The 20553-nt window shown below is 47.9% G+C and overlaps 1 protein-coding gene, 12 non-coding genes and 4 pseudogenes across 13 annotated transcripts in view; 8 read left to right on the top strand and 9 right to left on the bottom strand.

Annotated features, from left to right (window-relative positions):
• Positions 1-20553, bottom strand: part of LOC142095485 (uncharacterized) — a 185296-nt gene that overhangs the window by 151440 nt on the left and 13303 nt on the right. The gene's annotated exons all lie outside the window — the stretch shown is intronic.
• On the top strand, positions 538-728 carry LOC142095773 (U2 spliceosomal RNA). Its single transcript, XR_012677953.1, has one exon. It is a non-coding gene; the product is annotated as a U2 spliceosomal RNA (small nuclear RNA).
• LOC142095771 (U2 spliceosomal RNA) lies at positions 1548-1738 on the top strand. The gene has a single exon (XR_012677952.1). It is a non-coding gene; the product is annotated as a U2 spliceosomal RNA (small nuclear RNA).
• Positions 2558-2748, top strand: LOC142095770 (U2 spliceosomal RNA). The gene has a single exon (XR_012677951.1). It is a non-coding gene; the product is annotated as a U2 spliceosomal RNA (small nuclear RNA).
• LOC142095769 (U2 spliceosomal RNA) lies at positions 3568-3758 on the top strand. The gene has a single exon (XR_012677950.1). It is a non-coding gene; the product is annotated as a U2 spliceosomal RNA (small nuclear RNA).
• LOC142095768 (U2 spliceosomal RNA) lies at positions 4578-4768 on the top strand. Its single transcript, XR_012677949.1, has one exon. It is a non-coding gene; the product is annotated as a U2 spliceosomal RNA (small nuclear RNA).
• On the top strand, positions 5588-5778 carry LOC142095767 (U2 spliceosomal RNA). Its single transcript, XR_012677948.1, has one exon. It is a non-coding gene; the product is annotated as a U2 spliceosomal RNA (small nuclear RNA).
• On the top strand, positions 6598-6788 carry LOC142095766 (U2 spliceosomal RNA). Its single transcript, XR_012677947.1, has one exon. It is a non-coding gene; the product is annotated as a U2 spliceosomal RNA (small nuclear RNA).
• On the top strand, positions 7608-7764 carry LOC142095960 (U2 spliceosomal RNA; annotated as a pseudogene).
• LOC142095966 (U2 spliceosomal RNA) lies at positions 8043-8165 on the bottom strand (annotated as a pseudogene).
• On the bottom strand, positions 8985-9175 carry LOC142095765 (U2 spliceosomal RNA). The gene has a single exon (XR_012677946.1). It is a non-coding gene; the product is annotated as a U2 spliceosomal RNA (small nuclear RNA).
• On the bottom strand, positions 9995-10185 carry LOC142095764 (U2 spliceosomal RNA). Its single transcript, XR_012677945.1, has one exon. It is a non-coding gene; the product is annotated as a U2 spliceosomal RNA (small nuclear RNA).
• On the bottom strand, positions 11005-11195 carry LOC142095763 (U2 spliceosomal RNA). Its single transcript, XR_012677944.1, has one exon. It is a non-coding gene; the product is annotated as a U2 spliceosomal RNA (small nuclear RNA).
• On the bottom strand, positions 12015-12205 carry LOC142095762 (U2 spliceosomal RNA). The gene has a single exon (XR_012677943.1). It is a non-coding gene; the product is annotated as a U2 spliceosomal RNA (small nuclear RNA).
• On the bottom strand, positions 13025-13215 carry LOC142095760 (U2 spliceosomal RNA). The gene has a single exon (XR_012677942.1). It is a non-coding gene; the product is annotated as a U2 spliceosomal RNA (small nuclear RNA).
• LOC142095857 (U2 spliceosomal RNA) lies at positions 14035-14207 on the bottom strand (annotated as a pseudogene).
• LOC142095959 (U2 spliceosomal RNA) lies at positions 19861-20017 on the bottom strand (annotated as a pseudogene).

The raw sequence follows: 20553 nt of genomic DNA, 5'->3' as shown, positions 1-20553 counted from the left end.
TGTCTCCCTCTTGTGGACCCAGTGACATAATAAAGGCAAGTGAGGATTATGACACACACCTTTTAGAACCCTGCTGCTGTTGCAGCATGCAGCTTCCTTTTCTATTTACTTGCCGGTGGCCCGAGAAACAATTGTGATGCACCTTGAAGTGCTGTTTCTGTGACATGCTGTGAATATTCCGAAAGAAGCTGGGCAGACAGTGTGATTAATTGCCTGGGGAGACGAGGACGGAACGGCAGGCCGACTAATCAGCGGGCGTCGTTGCACTTATGGTCAAGGGGAGGAGTTAATGCAAATTTTGCAGGCATCTCGTTTGAAAAGTCCTCGGCTCATGTGCGTGCCTTTGCAGACAGAGAGGTGTAAAGAGGGTCCCAGTGAAGGTGTCAGGCTTTTCAGGCTAGTCGGGCCTAGAATGTGCAGCAATGGAGTGTTGTGGGCCGCCGCTGAAGAAAGTATACGGCGTGTGGCGTGGCTGTCTCCTACAGTTGTCAGGCCTAGCCTGAGAAGCGGGCGCTTTCCTGGGTCCCTTTTCAGGTTATCGCTTCTCGGCCTTTTGGCTAAGATCAAGTGTAGTATCTGTTCTTATCAGTTTAATATCTGATACGCCCCCTATCTGGGGGCCATATATTAAATGGATTTTTAGAACAGGGAGATGGAAGAAGAGCTTGCTCTGTCCACTCCACGCATTGACCTGGTATTGCAGTACTTCCAGGACCGGTGCACTTCTCTTATCCAGTTATCAAAAAATAGAATCATGTCTCTTTTCAGCAACAAAAAAACATAAGAACAGATTTTTGTCTCCTGTGTCTTATTTCGTGTCAATTTATTGTGTCTTTTTGTTGTTTTGTTTCTTATCTCTTTTAGCAAACAAGCATTTGCAGATAAGAAGACCCTTTTCTTTGTCCAAAAGGATTACTGAATTGATCCAATTATTCCTTTAATGGAGCAACTTGTGATTTGCAAATTCAATTGGATCTCCGAATGAATGAAACTATTAATCTGACGTAGTGTGTCTCCCTCTTGTGGACCCAGTGACATAATAAAGGCAAGTGAGGATTATGACACACACCTTTTAGAACCCTGCTGCTGTTGCAGCATGCAGCTTCCTTTTCTATTTACTTGCCGGTGGCCCGAGAAACAATTGTGATGCACCTTGAAGTGCTGTTTCTGTGACATGCTGTGAATATTCCGAAAGAAGCTGGGCAGACAGTGTGATTAATTGCCTGGGGAGACGAGGACGGAACGGCAGGCCGACTAATCAGCGGGCGTCGTTGCACTTATGGTCAAGGGGAGGAGTTAATGCAAATTTTGCAGGCATCTCGTTTGAAAAGTCCTCGGCTCATGTGCGTGCCTTTGCAGACAGAGAGGTGTAAAGAGGGTCCCAGTGAAGGTGTCAGGCTTTTCAGGCTAGTCGGGCCTAGAATGTGCAGCAATGGAGTGTTGTGGGCCGCCGCTGAAGAAAGTATACGGCGTGTGGCGTGGCTGTCTCCTACAGTTGTCAGGCCTAGCCTGAGAAGCGGGCGCTTTCCTGGGTCCCTTTTCAGGTTATCGCTTCTCGGCCTTTTGGCTAAGATCAAGTGTAGTATCTGTTCTTATCAGTTTAATATCTGATACGCCCCCTATCTGGGGGCCATATATTAAATGGATTTTTAGAACAGGGAGATGGAAGAAGAGCTTGCTCTGTCCACTCCACGCATTGACCTGGTATTGCAGTACTTCCAGGACCGGTGCACTTCTCTTATCCAGTTATCAAAAAATAGAATCATGTCTCTTTTCAGCAACAAAAAAACATAAGAACAGATTTTTGTCTCCTGTGTCTTATTTCGTGTCAATTTATTGTGTCTTTTTGTTGTTTTGTTTCTTATCTCTTTTAGCAAACAAGCATTTGCAGATAAGAAGACCCTTTTCTTTGTCCAAAAGGATTACTGAATTGATCCAATTATTCCTTTAATGGAGCAACTTGTGATTTGCAAATTCAATTGGATCTCCGAATGAATGAAACTATTAATCTGACGTAGTGTGTCTCCCTCTTGTGGACCCAGTGACATAATAAAGGCAAGTGAGGATTATGACACACACCTTTTAGAACCCTGCTGCTGTTGCAGCATGCAGCTTCCTTTTCTATTTACTTGCCGGTGGCCCGAGAAACAATTGTGATGCACCTTGAAGTGCTGTTTCTGTGACATGCTGTGAATATTCCGAAAGAAGCTGGGCAGACAGTGTGATTAATTGCCTGGGGAGACGAGGACGGAACGGCAGGCCGACTAATCAGCGGGCGTCGTTGCACTTATGGTCAAGGGGAGGAGTTAATGCAAATTTTGCAGGCATCTCGTTTGAAAAGTCCTCGGCTCATGTGCGTGCCTTTGCAGACAGAGAGGTGTAAAGAGGGTCCCAGTGAAGGTGTCAGGCTTTTCAGGCTAGTCGGGCCTAGAATGTGCAGCAATGGAGTGTTGTGGGCCGCCGCTGAAGAAAGTATACGGCGTGTGGCGTGGCTGTCTCCTACAGTTGTCAGGCCTAGCCTGAGAAGCGGGCGCTTTCCTGGGTCCCTTTTCAGGTTATCGCTTCTCGGCCTTTTGGCTAAGATCAAGTGTAGTATCTGTTCTTATCAGTTTAATATCTGATACGCCCCCTATCTGGGGGCCATATATTAAATGGATTTTTAGAACAGGGAGATGGAAGAAGAGCTTGCTCTGTCCACTCCACGCATTGACCTGGTATTGCAGTACTTCCAGGACCGGTGCACTTCTCTTATCCAGTTATCAAAAAATAGAATCATGTCTCTTTTCAGCAACAAAAAAACATAAGAACAGATTTTTGTCTCCTGTGTCTTATTTCGTGTCAATTTATTGTGTCTTTTTGTTGTTTTGTTTCTTATCTCTTTTAGCAAACAAGCATTTGCAGATAAGAAGACCCTTTTCTTTGTCCAAAAGGATTACTGAATTGATCCAATTATTCCTTTAATGGAGCAACTTGTGATTTGCAAATTCAATTGGATCTCCGAATGAATGAAACTATTAATCTGACGTAGTGTGTCTCCCTCTTGTGGACCCAGTGACATAATAAAGGCAAGTGAGGATTATGACACACACCTTTTAGAACCCTGCTGCTGTTGCAGCATGCAGCTTCCTTTTCTATTTACTTGCCGGTGGCCCGAGAAACAATTGTGATGCACCTTGAAGTGCTGTTTCTGTGACATGCTGTGAATATTCCGAAAGAAGCTGGGCAGACAGTGTGATTAATTGCCTGGGGAGACGAGGACGGAACGGCAGGCCGACTAATCAGCGGGCGTCGTTGCACTTATGGTCAAGGGGAGGAGTTAATGCAAATTTTGCAGGCATCTCGTTTGAAAAGTCCTCGGCTCATGTGCGTGCCTTTGCAGACAGAGAGGTGTAAAGAGGGTCCCAGTGAAGGTGTCAGGCTTTTCAGGCTAGTCGGGCCTAGAATGTGCAGCAATGGAGTGTTGTGGGCCGCCGCTGAAGAAAGTATACGGCGTGTGGCGTGGCTGTCTCCTACAGTTGTCAGGCCTAGCCTGAGAAGCGGGCGCTTTCCTGGGTCCCTTTTCAGGTTATCGCTTCTCGGCCTTTTGGCTAAGATCAAGTGTAGTATCTGTTCTTATCAGTTTAATATCTGATACGCCCCCTATCTGGGGGCCATATATTAAATGGATTTTTAGAACAGGGAGATGGAAGAAGAGCTTGCTCTGTCCACTCCACGCATTGACCTGGTATTGCAGTACTTCCAGGACCGGTGCACTTCTCTTATCCAGTTATCAAAAAATAGAATCATGTCTCTTTTCAGCAACAAAAAAACATAAGAACAGATTTTTGTCTCCTGTGTCTTATTTCGTGTCAATTTATTGTGTCTTTTTGTTGTTTTGTTTCTTATCTCTTTTAGCAAACAAGCATTTGCAGATAAGAAGACCCTTTTCTTTGTCCAAAAGGATTACTGAATTGATCCAATTATTCCTTTAATGGAGCAACTTGTGATTTGCAAATTCAATTGGATCTCCGAATGAATGAAACTATTAATCTGACGTAGTGTGTCTCCCTCTTGTGGACCCAGTGACATAATAAAGGCAAGTGAGGATTATGACACACACCTTTTAGAACCCTGCTGCTGTTGCAGCATGCAGCTTCCTTTTCTATTTACTTGCCGGTGGCCCGAGAAACAATTGTGATGCACCTTGAAGTGCTGTTTCTGTGACATGCTGTGAATATTCCGAAAGAAGCTGGGCAGACAGTGTGATTAATTGCCTGGGGAGACGAGGACGGAACGGCAGGCCGACTAATCAGCGGGCGTCGTTGCACTTATGGTCAAGGGGAGGAGTTAATGCAAATTTTGCAGGCATCTCGTTTGAAAAGTCCTCGGCTCATGTGCGTGCCTTTGCAGACAGAGAGGTGTAAAGAGGGTCCCAGTGAAGGTGTCAGGCTTTTCAGGCTAGTCGGGCCTAGAATGTGCAGCAATGGAGTGTTGTGGGCCGCCGCTGAAGAAAGTATACGGCGTGTGGCGTGGCTGTCTCCTACAGTTGTCAGGCCTAGCCTGAGAAGCGGGCGCTTTCCTGGGTCCCTTTTCAGGTTATCGCTTCTCGGCCTTTTGGCTAAGATCAAGTGTAGTATCTGTTCTTATCAGTTTAATATCTGATACGCCCCCTATCTGGGGGCCATATATTAAATGGATTTTTAGAACAGGGAGATGGAAGAAGAGCTTGCTCTGTCCACTCCACGCATTGACCTGGTATTGCAGTACTTCCAGGACCGGTGCACTTCTCTTATCCAGTTATCAAAAAATAGAATCATGTCTCTTTTCAGCAACAAAAAAACATAAGAACAGATTTTTGTCTCCTGTGTCTTATTTCGTGTCAATTTATTGTGTCTTTTTGTTGTTTTGTTTCTTATCTCTTTTAGCAAACAAGCATTTGCAGATAAGAAGACCCTTTTCTTTGTCCAAAAGGATTACTGAATTGATCCAATTATTCCTTTAATGGAGCAACTTGTGATTTGCAAATTCAATTGGATCTCCGAATGAATGAAACTATTAATCTGACGTAGTGTGTCTCCCTCTTGTGGACCCAGTGACATAATAAAGGCAAGTGAGGATTATGACACACACCTTTTAGAACCCTGCTGCTGTTGCAGCATGCAGCTTCCTTTTCTATTTACTTGCCGGTGGCCCGAGAAACAATTGTGATGCACCTTGAAGTGCTGTTTCTGTGACATGCTGTGAATATTCCGAAAGAAGCTGGGCAGACAGTGTGATTAATTGCCTGGGGAGACGAGGACGGAACGGCAGGCCGACTAATCAGCGGGCGTCGTTGCACTTATGGTCAAGGGGAGGAGTTAATGCAAATTTTGCAGGCATCTCGTTTGAAAAGTCCTCGGCTCATGTGCGTGCCTTTGCAGACAGAGAGGTGTAAAGAGGGTCCCAGTGAAGGTGTCAGGCTTTTCAGGCTAGTCGGGCCTAGAATGTGCAGCAATGGAGTGTTGTGGGCCGCCGCTGAAGAAAGTATACGGCGTGTGGCGTGGCTGTCTCCTACAGTTGTCAGGCCTAGCCTGAGAAGCGGGCGCTTTCCTGGGTCCCTTTTCAGGTTATCGCTTCTCGGCCTTTTGGCTAAGATCAAGTGTAGTATCTGTTCTTATCAGTTTAATATCTGATACGCCCCCTATCTGGGGGCCATATATTAAATGGATTTTTAGAACAGGGAGATGGAAGAAGAGCTTGCTCTGTCCACTCCACGCATTGACCTGGTATTGCAGTACTTCCAGGACCGGTGCACTTCTCTTATCCAGTTATCAAAAAATAGAATCATGTCTCTTTTCAGCAACAAAAAAACATAAGAACAGATTTTTGTCTCCTGTGTCTTATTTCGTGTCAATTTATTGTGTCTTTTTGTTGTTTTGTTTCTTATCTCTTTTAGCAAACAAGCATTTGCAGATAAGAAGACCCTTTTCTTTGTCCAAAAGGATTACTGAATTGATCCAATTATTCCTTTAATGGAGCAACTTGTGATTTGCAAATTCAATTGGATCTCCGAATGAATGAAACTATTAATCTGACGTAGTGTGTCTCCCTCTTGTGGACCCAGTGACATAATAAAGGCAAGTGAGGATTATGACACACACCTTTTAGAACCCTGCTGCTGTTGCAGCATGCAGCTTCCTTTTCTATTTACTTGCCGGTGGCCCGAGAAACAATTGTGATGCACCTTGAAGTGCTGTTTCTGTGACATGCTGTGAATATTCCGAAAGAAGCTGGGCAGACAGTGTGATTAATTGCCTGGGGAGACGAGGACGGAACGGCAGGCCGACTAATCAGCGGGCGTCGTTGCACTTATGGTCAAGGGGAGGAGTTAATGCAAATTTTGCAGGCATCTCGTTTGAAAAGTCCTCGGCTCATGTGCGTGCCTTTGCAGACAGAGAGGTGTAAAGAGGGTCCCAGTGAAGGTGTCAGGCTTTTCAGGCTAGTCGGGCCTAGAATGTGCAGCAATGGAGTGTTGTGGGCCGCCGCTGAAGAAAGTATACGGCGTGTGGCGTGGCTGTCTCCTACAGTTGTCAGGCCTAGCCTGAGAAGCGGGCGCTTTCCTGGGTCCCTTTTCAGGTTATCGCTTCTCGGCCTTTTGGCTAAGATCAAGTGTAGTATCTGTTCTTATCAGTTTAATATCTGATACGCCCCCTATCTGGGGGCCATATATTAAATGGATTTTTAGAACAGGGAGATGGAAGAAGAGCTTGCTCTGTCCACTCCACGCATTGACCTGGTATTGCAGTACTTCCAGGACCGGTGCACTTCTCTTATCCAGTTATCAAAAAATAGAATCATGTCTCTTTTCAGCAACAAAAAAACATAAGAACAGATTTTTGTCTCCTGTGTCTTATTTCGTGTCAATTTATTGTGTCTTTTTGTTGTTTTGTTTCTTATCTCTTTTAGCAAACAAGCATTTGCAGATAAGAAGACCCTTTTCTTTGTCCAAAAGGATTACTGAATTGATCCAATTATTCCTTTAATGGAGCAACTTGTGATTTGCAAATTCAATTGGATCTCCGAATGAATGAAACTATTAATCTGACGTAGTGTGTCTCCCTCTTGTGGACCCAGTGACATAATAAAGGCAAGTGAGGATTATGACACACACCTTTTAGAACCCTGCTGCTGTTGCAGCATGCAGCTTCCTTTTCTATTTACTTGCCGGTGGCCCGAGAAACAATTGTGATGCACCTTGAAGTGCTGTTTCTGTGACATGCTGTGAATATTCCGAAAGAAGCTGGGCAGACAGTGTGATTAATTGCCTGGGGAGACGAGGACGGAACGGCAGGCCGACTAATCAGCGGGCGTCGTTGCACTTATGGTCAAGGGGAGGAGTTAATGCAAATTTTGCAGGCATCTCGTTTGAAAAGTCCTCGGCTCATGTGCGTGCCTTTGCAGACAGAGAGGTGTAAAGAGGGTCCCAGTGAAGGTGTCAGGCTTTTCAGGCTAGTCGGGCCTAGAATGTGCAGCAATGGAGTGTTGTGGGCCGCCGCTGAAGAAAGTATACGGCGTGTGGCGTGGCTGTCTCCTACAGTTGTCAGGCCTAGCCTGAGAAGCGGGCGCTTTCCTGGGTCCCTTTTCAGGTTATCGCTTCTCGGCCTTTTGGCTAAGATCAAGTGTAGTATCTGTTCTTATCAGCTTACCAACTACCCGGTGGAGGTTATGCTGAGTGTGGCTCATCCGATAGCGCACTCTAACATTGGTGAGGGGCTGATGTAGACTCTGCTGCATGGTGCACTTGTCTCTCTCCTGCCCAAAACCCAGAGGACATACCTGAGTGTGGCTCATCCGATAGCACACTCTAACCCTGGTGAGGAACTGTTTGAGACTTGTGTTACCCGATCAAAGCCGGCCAGGAGCAAGAAGACCGACCCCGGGGAAGAAGCGCTGCCGACCCCCCCTGCCTGCCGGGAAGAAGACGCCGGGAGCACCTCCGGCTGAAGAAGCCCTCCTCTCCTCGGGCCCTGCTCCACTGGAAGAAGCGCCTCCTCTTCAGCGGAAGCCCCTGCTCCTCTCTACCCAGCGGGTGCTTCTCGGCCTTTTGGCTAAGATCAAGTGCAGTTGTGGCAGATCAGCACTTGCCTCTTGCTATCTGATAAGAACAGATACTACACTTGATCTTAGCCAAAAGGCCGAGAAGCGATAACCTGAAAAGGGACCCAGGAAAGCGCCCGCTTCTCAGGCTAGGCCTGACAACTGTAGGAGACAGCCACGCCACACGCCGTATACTTTCTTCAGCGGCGGCCCACAACACTCCATTGCTGCACATTCTAGGCCCGACTAGCCTGAAAAGCCTGACACCTTCACTGGGACCCTCTTTACACCTCTCTGTCTGCAAAGGCACGCACATGAGCCGAGGACTTTTCAAACGAGATGCCTGCAAAATTTGCATTAACTCCTCCCCTTGACCATAAGTGCAACGACGCCCGCTGATTAGTCGGCCTGCCGTTCCGTCCTCGTCTCCCCAGGCAATTAATCACACTGTCTGCCCAGCTTCTTTCGGAATATTCACAGCATGTCACAGAAACAGCACTTCAAGGTGCATCACAATTGTTTCTCGGGCCACCGGCAAGTAAATAGAAAAGGAAGCTGCATGCTGCAACAGCAGCAGGGTTCTAAAAGGTGTGTGTCATAATCCTCACTTGCCTTTATTATGTCACTGGGTCCACAAGAGGGAGACACACTACGTCAGATTAATAGTTTCATTCATTCGGAGATCCAATTGAATTTGCAAATCACAAGTTGCTCCATTAAAGGAATAATTGGATCAATTCAGTAATCCTTTTGGACAAAGAAAAGGGTCTTCTTATCTGCAAATGCTTGTTTGCTAAAAGAGATAAGAAACAAAACAACAAAAAGACACAATAAATTGACACGAAATAAGACACAGGAGACAAAAATCTGTTCTTATGTTTTTTTGTTGCTGAAAAGAGACATGATTCTATTTTTTGATAACTGGATAAGAGAAGTGCACCGGTCCTGGAAGTACTGCAATACCAGGTCAATGCGTGGAGTGGACAGAGCAAGCTCTTCTTCCATCTCCCTGTTCTAAAAATCCATTTAATATATGGCCCCCAGATAGGGGGCGTATCAGATATTAAACTGATAAGAACAGATACTACACTTGATCTTAGCCAAAAGGCCGAGAAGCGATAACCTGAAAAGGGACCCAGGAAAGCGCCCGCTTCTCAGGCTAGGCCTGACAACTGTAGGAGACAGCCACGCCACACGCCGTATACTTTCTTCAGCGGCGGCCCACAACACTCCATTGCTGCACATTCTAGGCCCGACTAGCCTGAAAAGCCTGACACCTTCACTGGGACCCTCTTTACACCTCTCTGTCTGCAAAGGCACGCACATGAGCCGAGGACTTTTCAAACGAGATGCCTGCAAAATTTGCATTAACTCCTCCCCTTGACCATAAGTGCAACGACGCCCGCTGATTAGTCGGCCTGCCGTTCCGTCCTCGTCTCCCCAGGCAATTAATCACACTGTCTGCCCAGCTTCTTTCGGAATATTCACAGCATGTCACAGAAACAGCACTTCAAGGTGCATCACAATTGTTTCTCGGGCCACCGGCAAGTAAATAGAAAAGGAAGCTGCATGCTGCAACAGCAGCAGGGTTCTAAAAGGTGTGTGTCATAATCCTCACTTGCCTTTATTATGTCACTGGGTCCACAAGAGGGAGACACACTACGTCAGATTAATAGTTTCATTCATTCGGAGATCCAATTGAATTTGCAAATCACAAGTTGCTCCATTAAAGGAATAATTGGATCAATTCAGTAATCCTTTTGGACAAAGAAAAGGGTCTTCTTATCTGCAAATGCTTGTTTGCTAAAAGAGATAAGAAACAAAACAACAAAAAGACACAATAAATTGACACGAAATAAGACACAGGAGACAAAAATCTGTTCTTATGTTTTTTTGTTGCTGAAAAGAGACATGATTCTATTTTTTGATAACTGGATAAGAGAAGTGCACCGGTCCTGGAAGTACTGCAATACCAGGTCAATGCGTGGAGTGGACAGAGCAAGCTCTTCTTCCATCTCCCTGTTCTAAAAATCCATTTAATATATGGCCCCCAGATAGGGGGCGTATCAGATATTAAACTGATAAGAACAGATACTACACTTGATCTTAGCCAAAAGGCCGAGAAGCGATAACCTGAAAAGGGACCCAGGAAAGCGCCCGCTTCTCAGGCTAGGCCTGACAACTGTAGGAGACAGCCACGCCACACGCCGTATACTTTCTTCAGCGGCGGCCCACAACACTCCATTGCTGCACATTCTAGGCCCGACTAGCCTGAAAAGCCTGACACCTTCACTGGGACCCTCTTTACACCTCTCTGTCTGCAAAGGCACGCACATGAGCCGAGGACTTTTCAAACGAGATGCCTGCAAAATTTGCATTAACTCCTCCCCTTGACCATAAGTGCAACGACGCCCGCTGATTAGTCGGCCTGCCGTTCCGTCCTCGTCTCCCCAGGCAATTAATCACACTGTCTGCCCAGCTTCTTTCGGAATATTCACAGCATGTCACAGAAACAGCACTTCAAGGTGCATCACAATTGTTTCTCGGGCCACCGGCAAGTAAATAGAAAAGGAAGCTGCATGCTGCAACAGCAGCAGGGTTCTAAAAGGTGTGTGTCATAATCCTCACTTGCCTTTATTATGTCACTGGGTCCACAAGAGGGAGACACACTACGTCAGATTAATAGTTTCATTCATTCGGAGATCCAATTGAATTTGCAAATCACAAGTTGCTCCATTAAAGGAATAATTGGATCAATTCAGTAATCCTTTTGGACAAAGAAAAGGGTCTTCTTATCTGCAAATGCTTGTTTGCTAAAAGAGATAAGAAACAAAACAACAAAAAGACACAATAAATTGACACGAAATAAGACACAGGAGACAAAAATCTGTTCTTATGTTTTTTTGTTGCTGAAAAGAGACATGATTCTATTTTTTGATAACTGGATAAGAGAAGTGCACCGGTCCTGGAAGTACTGCAATACCAGGTCAATGCGTGGAGTGGACAGAGCAAGCTCTTCTTCCATCTCCCTGTTCTAAAAATCCATTTAATATATGGCCCCCAGATAGGGGGCGTATCAGATATTAAACTGATAAGAACAGATACTACACTTGATCTTAGCCAAAAGGCCGAGAAGCGATAACCTGAAAAGGGACCCAGGAAAGCGCCCGCTTCTCAGGCTAGGCCTGACAACTGTAGGAGACAGCCACGCCACACGCCGTATACTTTCTTCAGCGGCGGCCCACAACACTCCATTGCTGCACATTCTAGGCCCGACTAGCCTGAAAAGCCTGACACCTTCACTGGGACCCTCTTTACACCTCTCTGTCTGCAAAGGCACGCACATGAGCCGAGGACTTTTCAAACGAGATGCCTGCAAAATTTGCATTAACTCCTCCCCTTGACCATAAGTGCAACGACGCCCGCTGATTAGTCGGCCTGCCGTTCCGTCCTCGTCTCCCCAGGCAATTAATCACACTGTCTGCCCAGCTTCTTTCGGAATATTCACAGCATGTCACAGAAACAGCACTTCAAGGTGCATCACAATTGTTTCTCGGGCCACCGGCAAGTAAATAGAAAAGGAAGCTGCATGCTGCAACAGCAGCAGGGTTCTAAAAGGTGTGTGTCATAATCCTCACTTGCCTTTATTATGTCACTGGGTCCACAAGAGGGAGACACACTACGTCAGATTAATAGTTTCATTCATTCGGAGATCCAATTGAATTTGCAAATCACAAGTTGCTCCATTAAAGGAATAATTGGATCAATTCAGTAATCCTTTTGGACAAAGAAAAGGGTCTTCTTATCTGCAAATGCTTGTTTGCTAAAAGAGATAAGAAACAAAACAACAAAAAGACACAATAAATTGACACGAAATAAGACACAGGAGACAAAAATCTGTTCTTATGTTTTTTTGTTGCTGAAAAGAGACATGATTCTATTTTTTGATAACTGGATAAGAGAAGTGCACCGGTCCTGGAAGTACTGCAATACCAGGTCAATGCGTGGAGTGGACAGAGCAAGCTCTTCTTCCATCTCCCTGTTCTAAAAATCCATTTAATATATGGCCCCCAGATAGGGGGCGTATCAGATATTAAACTGATAAGAACAGATACTACACTTGATCTTAGCCAAAAGGCCGAGAAGCGATAACCTGAAAAGGGACCCAGGAAAGCGCCCGCTTCTCAGGCTAGGCCTGACAACTGTAGGAGACAGCCACGCCACACGCCGTATACTTTCTTCAGCGGCGGCCCACAACACTCCATTGCTGCACATTCTAGGCCCGACTAGCCTGAAAAGCCTGACACCTTCACTGGGACCCTCTTTACACCTCTCTGTCTGCAAAGGCACGCACATGAGCCGAGGACTTTTCAAACGAGATGCCTGCAAAATTTGCATTAACTCCTCCCCTTGACCATAAGTGCAACGACGCCCGCTGATTAGTCGGCCTGCCGTTCCGTCCTCGTCTCCCCAGGCAATTAATCACACTGTCTGCCCAGCTTCTTTCGGAATATTCACAGCATGTCACAGAAACAGCACTTCAAGGTGCATCACAATTGTTTCTCGGGCCACCGGCAAGTAAATAGAAAAGGAAGCTGCATGCTGCAACAGCAGCAGGGTTCTAAAAGGTGTGTGTCATAATCCTCACTTGCCTTTATTATGTCACTGGGTCCACAAGAGGGAGACACACTACGTCAGATTAATAGTTTCATTCATTCGGAGATCCAATTGAATTTGCAAATCACAAGTTGCTCCATTAAAGGAATAATTGGATCAATTCAGTAATCCTTTTGGACAAAGAAAAGGGTCTTCTTATCTGCAAATGCTTGTTTGCTAAAAGAGATAAGAAACAAAACAACAAAAAGACACAATAAATTGACACGAAATAAGACACAGGAGACAAAAATCTGTTCTTATGTTTTTTTGTTGCTGAAAAGAGACATGATTCTATTTTTTGATAACTGGATAAGAGAAGTGCACCGGTCCTGGAAGTACTGCAATACCAGGTCAATGCGTGGAGTGGACAGAGCAAGCTCTTCTTCCATCTCCCTGTTCTAAAAATCCATTTAATATATGGCCCCCAGATAGGGGGCGTATCAGATATTAAACTGATAAGAACAGATACTACACTTGATCTTAGCCAAAAGGCCGAGAAGCGATAACCTGAAAAGGGACCCAGGAAAGCGCCCGCTTCTCAGGCTAGGCCTGACAACTGTAGGAGACAGCCACGCCACACGCCGTATACTTTCTTCAGCGGCGGCCCACAACACTCCATTGCTGCACATTCTAGGCCCGACTAGCCTGAAAAGCCTGACACCTTCACTGGGACCCTCTTTACACCTCTCTGTCTGCAAAGGCACGCACATGAGCCGAGGACTTTTCAAACGAGATGCCTGCAAAATTTGCATTAACTCCTCCCCTTGACCATAAGTGCAACGACGCCCGCTGATTAGTCGGCCTGCCGTTCCGTCCTCGTCTCCCCAGGCAATTAATCACACTGTCTGCCCAGCTTCTTTCGGAATATTCACAGCATGTCACAGAAACAGCACTTCAAGGTGCATCACAATTGTTTCTCGGGCCACCGGCAAGTAAATAGAAAAGGAAGCTGCATGCTGCAACAGCAGCAGGGTTCTAAAAGGTGTGTGTCATAATCCTCACTTGCCTTTATTATGTCACTGGGTCCACAAGAGGGAGACACACTACGTCAGATTAATAGTTTCATTCATTCGGAGATCCAATTGAATTTGCAAATCACAAGTTGCTCCATTAAAGGAATAATTGGATCAATTCAGTAATCCTTTTGGACAAAGAAAAGGGTCTTCTTATCTGCAAATGCTTGTTTGCTAAAAGAGATAAGAAACAAAACAACAAAAAGACACAATAAATTGACACGAAATAAGACACAGGAGACAAAAATCTGTTCTTATGTTTTTTTGTTGCTGAAAAGAGACATGATTCTATTTTTTGATAACTGGATAAGAGAAGTGCACCGGTCCTGGAAGTACTGCAATACCAGGTCAATGCGTGGAGTGGACAGAGCAAGCTCTTCTTCCATCTCCCTGTTCTAAAAATCCATTTAATATATGGCCCCCAGATAGGGGGCGTATCAGATATTAAACTGATAAGAACAGATTTTTTGATTGAAAAAGTAGCTTTATTTTGTATAAAGTACAAAAAACACAGTTCATACATTTCATTCAAGTGTACGCAGTACACCGTAAGACATGATCATGCATACGTTTTAGTGCAATACAGGGCATAAAGTACAAGACATGACATCCTACACTATATACATCAAGTACTGCACTAACCATTCAAACTTTACAGTGTATTACAGTGCAATAAAATAACATTGGGTGTGAGGGGGAGGTAGGTGAGAGGGGTAGGGTGATGGAGTCACGAGCAAAAAGTTTTTTATTGAGGACAGACACAAAGGGAAGGGTGCATAAATAGACATGACATTCAATAATACTTCATGCTGTGAAGGGGAATGGGTTGGAGGGGGAGAGGGAGGGGAGCACAAACCAAAGTTTTTTATTGAAAATAGACACAATGGGGAGGAGGAGAAGAGGAGACAACAATCAATCAATTACAATCAATCGTCGTCTTCATCTTCCTCAGGACTGTCAAGGGTGTTATAGTCTCTTAACAGGCTATGGATAAGCCTGCGACAGTCCTGGATGGTCATCTTCTCCCGCTTCAAGATGAGGCGGTTCCTGGCAAGCCACATAGCGTCCTTAAAACAGTTCATAAGGCGCCAGGCCTCCTGGATTGCCTCAACGGTGTGAGTCCCAGGAAATAATCCATAAAATACCGAATGGTATGAGAGGCAAGTCCTGGGCACACTGTCCTTAAGTTCATGTTCCAGGGCATCCAACAATGCCTGTGCAGTGGGACAGTCCCAAAAGATATGTTGAGCAGTCTCCCTCTTGGTAATACAAAAGGGGCAGTGAACATATCTGCACAGGTTTCGGGAGTGCATAAATGTCCTGAGAGGCAAACCCCCCTGAATGGCCATCCATGCAATGTCTTTATGTCCATTAGTCAGTCTCTTAGAGGCCACATTCTCCCAAACATGTTTGGCCGTGGCCACAGGGAGCCCTGGAACAGACTCCATAATGTCCTTAGCTCTGATGAGCTTGTGGATAGTTTTAGGTTTCCACAAGTCTGGTTTAAGTCCCTCCAGATGGTGCTCCCTCACAAATTGTCCAACATCCAGGTAAAACCAAGGTGTAGTCCAGTTGTAAGGGAAGGAGCTGTCCCACTTGTCCCAACCAAGTTTCCTCCAAAGAGGAAGAAGGAAAAAGCGTGACATGGACTTCCCAGCAGAGCAAACGTTCTTTTCAAGGAGTGTCCTGCGGATACAGTTGCAAACAAAGAAGGCCCGCAGCATGGTGGGGATATCAGGGATCCCTTTCCCACCTTTGTGGGGCTCCTTGTACATAACAGACCGCTTCACTCTGTCCATTTTGGAGCCCCAGATGAAGTGAAAGACTGTCCTCGTGATGGTCTTACAGACGGCAGCAAGAGGTGGCCAAGCTTGGGCCGTGTACTGAAGAACGGGAAGAATCTCGTTGCGCAGTACCAGTGCTTTCCCTTCGATGGTAAGAAGTCTGAGGCTCCACAGTCCAATCTTTTGCCGGACTGTTGCCAGTCTCTCTTCCCAGCACTTCAGGGCCGCCTCCTCTCCACCGAACCAAACTCCAAGAATTTTGATGAAGTCCGGCTTGATTGTGAAGGGGAATGCAGCGGGGGATGACAGGTGCCACTGACCAAACAGCATTGCCTCTGACTTCCCGCAGTTGACTTTTGCCCCTGAAGCTTGGCCGAAGTTGTTGCAGGTCTGGACGAGTGCTGCCACCGAACGCTGATCAGCGCAGAAGACAGTGACGTCGTCCATGTAGAGCGAACACTTGGCCTCTAGTCGGTCTGGACCCGGTGCGGTGATCCCTCTGATCTCTGGGTTTCGCCTGATGGACATCGCAAAGAGCTCTATACAACAGACAAAAAGGAGAGGTGAAAGAGGGCAGCCTTGTCTGACCCCAGACAGTACAGAGAAGGGGTCAGTCTTCCAGCCGTTCACCAACACAGAGCTGTAAATATCAAGGTACATCAGGTTAACATAAGAACAAAACATATCACCCAATCCAAACCTGCACAGAACCTTACGCATAAAACCATGAGAGACACGATCAAAGGCCTTCTCCTGATCAAGACTGACCAGGGCCACATGTGCATGGCGGTCTTTGATATAATGAACCGTGTCCCTCAGCAGCGCAAGGCTGTCTGCAATCCTTCTACCAGGAATGCCACAAGTCTGATCAGGATGAACAATTCGCCCAATGACAACCTTTAGCCTGTTGGCTAGTACCTTGGCCAAAATCTTGTAGTCCACGTTCAGGAGGGAGATGGGCCTCCAATTTTTGAGGTCACATCTCTCTCCCTTGCGCTTGTACAAAATCGTGATCAAGCCCTCTCTCAGAGTAGGAGGCATCCTGCCCTCCACCACCATCTCCTCATACAGCTCTAACAGGTCCGGGCCAATGAGGTCCCACAGCGCTACATAGAGCTCGGCTGGGAGGCCATCACTGCCCGGGGTCCTGCCCGGCCTAAAGGATTTAGCGGCAGAGTGCAGCTCCCCCAAGGTGAGGGGGGCATCCATAGCTGCCCTACCTGTAGGATCAATAGGGTTAGTGATACCTGACAGGAAAGATTCAGCTGCGTCGTCGTCTGTAGTCTTAGGGGAGTAGAGTTTGCCGTAGTAGTCTGAGACGACTCCCATGACGCCCTCCTTCCCCCTCCTGGGGGTGCCAGACTCGTCCCGCAGTTCAGTCAGGGGCGTGTGGCCGGAGTGGAGTTTTCTGAAAAAGAAAGAATTACATTTCTCACCCTTCTCCAGATTCTCCACCTTGGAACGGAAGATGATGCGATTGGCCTCTTCCTCGAAGTGCCTTTTCAGGCCCCCTTTGGCCTCAGCCAGATCATCCCTCACATCCCAGCCGCAGAGTTGGAGATCCAGCAGGGACTGCAGCTGACGCTGAAGTCTCCTGAAGTTTCTCTTCCTCTCACACGCCTGTTGGCGGCCTTTAGCCTGAAAGAAACTGCGAAACTTGCCCTTGACATACTCCCACCAGTTAGACATACAGTCAAAATACATTTTGTCATTTTTCCACATTACATAGGCATCCCTCAGCTCAACCATCACCTCTTCCTTTCCCAGCAGAGCGCAGTTCAGCTTCCAAGAGCCAGGGCCGGGAGGGAACCCGTGACCCAGAACACCTTCAAAGAGAATGGCCCTATGATCAGAGAAAAAGCAGGGAACCATGACATGCCTGTTTTGTCTTACCGCTCTCGATGTAAACACAAAGTCAATCCGGGAACGCACTGAGCCATCGGGGCGGCTCCAAGTATAATTCACAGAGCCGGCCCCCATAGATCCCACTGCATCCCGCAAGGATGCTTCGGCTACCATCTCCTGCAACAACCTGGAAGAAACATCAAGTTTAGCATTAGTACAAGAACTCCTACCATCTTCCTCTATAGGACAGTTAAAGTCCCCAGCCATCACTACCGCCCTGGTGGTTGCGAGCTGGGCCCGCAGGGTCTGGAAAAGCTCCAAACGCTCATTCTTACCCGGGGATGCATACACACAGATAAGCCTGATAGGCTCACCCGCCCAGGAGCCATCTACGATAAGCAATCTGCCGCAGACAAACTCCTGAACGGAATCTAATGTGAAGAGGCTTCCCCTGATAAGAATGGCGACCCCTGCAGACTTACAGTCACTCCCCCCAGACCAATAGGAGGGCCCGTGAGACCACTGCCTCCCCAGATGCCTGTAGGAACTAGAGAAAGGGAGAGAACATTCCTGCAACATGTAAACATCACATTTCTGACTGTCAAGAAAGGTAAACACAGACTGACGTCTAATCTTATCCTTCACACTCCTCACATTAATGGTAAAAAGAGAAAAGTTAGCCATTAGTTGGGAGAAAAAAGAGAGTTAGCACAGTCAATACATCAGTTACCCTCCTTGTCCGGTGGGACTTGGTCCGGTCTGCCCGTGTCCCCTTCGGGTGGGAGCAGACCTTTCTCCTCTAGCTGGTCGAATAGGCAGATTTGGGGCAGTTGTAGGAATTCTTCCTCCTCCTGCTCAGAATCCAGCAGCTCATCCACCATCTCTACCAGGGCCCCCTCTGACGGGAGAGGGTCCTCTTCCAGCTCGATTGCCTTTTTCTTGGAAGGGTCAGAGTCGCCAGCTGGGCTGTCCAGCTCTTTCCGCTTCCTTCTTTGTTTGTTCTCATCACCTGCAGACACAAGAGGGAGGAGGGGGGGAAAATCCTCCAGGGAAAGGGAGGGAGCTGCAGTAGCGGTGGAGGGGGTTAGTGCTACTGCAGGGGGGGGGGGGTGTTGTGACAGCGGGGAGGGAGGGGGGTGCTGTCACAACAGGGGTGGGAGATATCTTACCAGCTCTTGGCTGCGGTGTGGGCTTCTGTTGCTTCCTCTGGGCTGGCTTGGGCTGCAGGGCAGGGGCAGGTCCGCTTTCCGGCAGTCCAATCCCGGCAGCTGCAGCGTAGGATCTGGCCCTCTGGGGGCAGTCCCTGTAGATGTGGCTGGCCAGGCCGCAGAGGTTGCAGGACAATTTTCTTGGGCAATCCTTGGACTCGTGCCCCGCCACCTTGCAGTTCCTGCAGGCTGAGACCTTGCAGCTTCTCGCCATGTGGTCAGCTTCCCCGCATTTCCTGCAGTTCCTCGGCTGATCGGCATAGTGGAGGAGGCCGGCAGAGCCGCCCAGGGCAAAGCTTGATGGCAGGTGTTGGAGTCCGTCAGTTGCCGTGCTGTCTTTCCTCAGTCTGATGATAATGGACCACTTGCCTGTCCAGAAGCCGTTGACATCCAGGATCTTGGAGGGGTCCTTGACCACGGAGCAGAAGCGGCTCAGGAAGGTAGCGATGTCCTTACCCGGGGTGTGAGGATTTCTCATGGAGACCGTTACTCTTCTCTCCTCTCTCTGGATGGGGCAGTTCCCCACGAAGCGGGAGAAGGGAGACTCCGGTCTCGCAGTCTTCACTGCCTCCCAGTACCTCTTGCAGATGGCAATGGAGGCGAAGGTGATGTACCATATCCCTTTCAGGTAATTCTGCACGCTGAGGGTTTCAGCCTTGGAGAAGCCCTGGTCCAGGATCATCTTCTTGCCGAAGGTCTCGGCCGTCATGTCTGGGACCCTTCCTTCCACTTCCTTCAGCTTCAGGACCACGGTCTGCCTCATCCAGGGTTCCAGGGTGGGGGTCTTCTGGGGGGTGTCCTGGTTGGGCTGGCCTTGTCCGGCAGCAGCAGGGGCGGTGGAGGCAGAGGTTCCGGCCACGGGGAGAGGCTTCGGGGCGGTGTTCTTTCCTCCCTTCTTCCCAGGGGCAGGAGCAGGGGTGGAGGCAGGAGCTGGGGTAGCTGAGGCCATCGTCCTGGCTCTTCCTGGGGTAGAGGGGCTGGTCGTCCGGGGTGGAGGGAGCAGTGCAGATGTCCTCCCGCTGGGTAGAGAGGAGCAGGGGCTTCCGCTGAAGAGGAGGCGCTTCTTCCAGTGGAGCAGGGCCCGAGGAGAGGAGGGCTTCTTCAGCCGGAGGTGCTCCCGGCGTCTTCTTCCCGGCAGGCAGGGGGGGTCGGCAGCGCTTCTTCCCCGGGGTCGGTCTTCTTGCTCCTGGCCGGCTTTGATCGGGTAACACAAGTCTCAAACAGTTCCTCACCAGGGTTAGAGTGTGCTATCGGATGAGCCACACTCAGGTATGTCCTCTGGGTTTTGGGCAGGAGAGAGACAAGTGCACCATGCAGCAGAGTCTACATCAGCCCCTCACCAATGTTAGAGTGCGCTATCGGATGAGCCACACTCAGCATAACCTCCACCGGGTAGTTGGTAAGCTGATAAGAACAGATACTACACTTGATCTTAGCCAAAAGGCCGAGAAGCGATAACCTGAAAAGGGACCCAGGAAAGCGCCCGCTTCTCAGGCTAGGCCTGACAACTGTAGGAGACAGCCACGCCACACGCCGTATACTTTCTTCAGCGGCGGCCCACAACACTCCATTGCTGCACATTCTAGGCCCGACTAGCCTGAAAAGCCTGACACCTTCACTGGGACCCTCTTTACACCTCTCTGTCTGCAAAGGCACGCACATGAGCCGAGGACTTTTCAAACGAGATGCCTGCAAAATTTGCATTAACTCCTCCCCTTGACCATAAGTGCAACGACGCCCGCTGATTAGTCGGCCTGCCGTTCCGTCCTCGTCTCCCCAGGCAATTAATCACACTGTCTGCCCAGCTTCTTTCGGAATATTCACAGCATGTCACAGAAACAGCACTTCAAGGTGCATCACAATTGTTTCTCGGGCCACCGGCAAGTAAATAGAAAAGGAAGCTGCATGCTGCAACAGCAGCAGGGTTCTAAAAGGTGTGTGTCATAATCCTCACTTGCCTTTATTATGTCACTGGGTCCACAAGAGGGAGAC

Source organism: Mixophyes fleayi, chromosome 6, assembly GCF_038048845.1.
Source record: "Mixophyes fleayi isolate aMixFle1 chromosome 6, aMixFle1.hap1, whole genome shotgun sequence".
Classification (NCBI taxonomy): Eukaryota; Metazoa; Chordata; class Amphibia; order Anura; family Limnodynastidae; genus Mixophyes; species Mixophyes fleayi.
The sequence above is the reverse complement of the archived record's forward strand: the minus strand, read 5'-3'. Positions and strand labels throughout refer to the sequence as shown.